This window comes from Triticum dicoccoides, unplaced genomic scaffold, assembly GCF_002162155.2.
Source record: "Triticum dicoccoides isolate Atlit2015 ecotype Zavitan unplaced genomic scaffold, WEW_v2.0 scaffold14832, whole genome shotgun sequence".
Classification (NCBI taxonomy): Eukaryota; Viridiplantae; Streptophyta; class Magnoliopsida; order Poales; family Poaceae; genus Triticum; species Triticum dicoccoides.
Window position 1 is genome coordinate 127 of NW_021205569.1, and position 1,468 is coordinate 1,594.

Consider the following 1,468-nt stretch of genomic DNA (forward strand, 5'->3'; position numbering starts at 1 on the left):
ATATACATGCATACTAGCTTGGCATCAACATGCAAAGCACTGGAATGGGTCACTAGTTCGCTACAACTACAAATGCTAATTACATGGAAAATGGAAGAATTAAGTATGCTCTTTGGCAAATTACAATCAGATGATAAACTTAGTGAAAATCTAATATTCATGTTGCTTACATGCCAATGGAAGGAATAAAAGCACAGTACGATCTTTCTCTAATACCTGAATAACAAGCAATACTAGTTAGACAATGTGTATGCATCCATAGAGAGTACAAGAGTTACTGTAACAAAATGAAGATTTTTTTTCTTTTTCAGAGTTATCATACTTTGGACTTCCTCAAGTTTATGGATGGGCTCCTGATAACTTCCTAACCAGAGAGATGAATACATCCCAAGCACAAAACCACAAATGATTCGCCTACGAGAGTCAAACAAGGAGAAATTTAAACACGAACTAAACATTTTGCATATTCTAGGTAATTAAGCTAGGATGCGACTCTAGTTTCGGGACAAAACCCCATACAACCAATACAAGTTATATATTCAATGACTGAACGAGCTAACATTCAGAATAGGGGAGTTGGATTCAGCCAATCTACTTGTCATGGACCTACACATATTAAGTGAAAGCACACTCCAAAGCTTAGATCCCTGAGTGTCTGGATGAAAAGTGACCGGAAAATATAGAGGGCCTTTTACCGAGATTTCCAAACCTCCTTCTCTCCAGTCCTGCTGAAGAGGAAAATGCAATGCATATATACTCAGAAACCAAAGCCACTTCACGAACTAAATGTTTTATATAGTGACTCGATCCAATAAGACGCTACAAATTCTCAGAGATGACGCCAAATGTTGACCGATACTACCAGCACCAAGTAGTATGCTACCTACGACGACAACAACATCCTTAGCAAATCGCCACTACCTTCACCATTACGAAACATGATTACACGAAAATTTGTAGTTCAATGGTTTACTGACACATCTAGATGTGGAAAAGTTTGGAGTGATGAGTCCAACTGGTGTTGATTTCAGTTGGACGTCGATGGCCGCAATAAGCATAACAATAGCAGGAAAGACAGACTTGCACTTTTGAATTTCATCCAAATGTTACACGATTCATATTGTCTATTAGATATTGGTTACTAAAACTGGAAGCCTTGGGAAACTGGTTTATTTTGTTTTTCGGGAAATATTATCACATTTTAAGCTAAATTGGGAATTGTTTCTTTCCCAATTCTTGCTAACAGATTGAGAAGGATGCATTGGGCATGGTGGAATCTTGTGTCGTTATTTAACTCCCATCTCGTAGGAACAAAAGATGAAGCTGGTGACAATACATGGTCTCCTGAGATTTTCAGCTTCTTCCGCGAATCAGAGGAACTTGCAAGAGGATAGTTAAACTTGGCAACCATCACTGCAAACTTATAGCGACTAAAAAACAAAGCAAGACACTAAAAGATTCATGTGCT

The 1,468-nt window shown here is 38.1% G+C and overlaps 1 non-coding gene across 1 annotated transcript; it reads right to left on the reverse strand.

The window, feature by feature from the left end:
* Positions 1-1,273: 1,273 nt before the first annotated feature.
* LOC119343951 lies at positions 1,274-1,379 on the reverse strand. Its single transcript, XR_005166361.1, has one exon. It is a non-coding gene; the product is annotated as a small nucleolar RNA snoR97 (small nucleolar RNA).
* Positions 1,380-1,468: the final 89 nt, after the last annotated feature.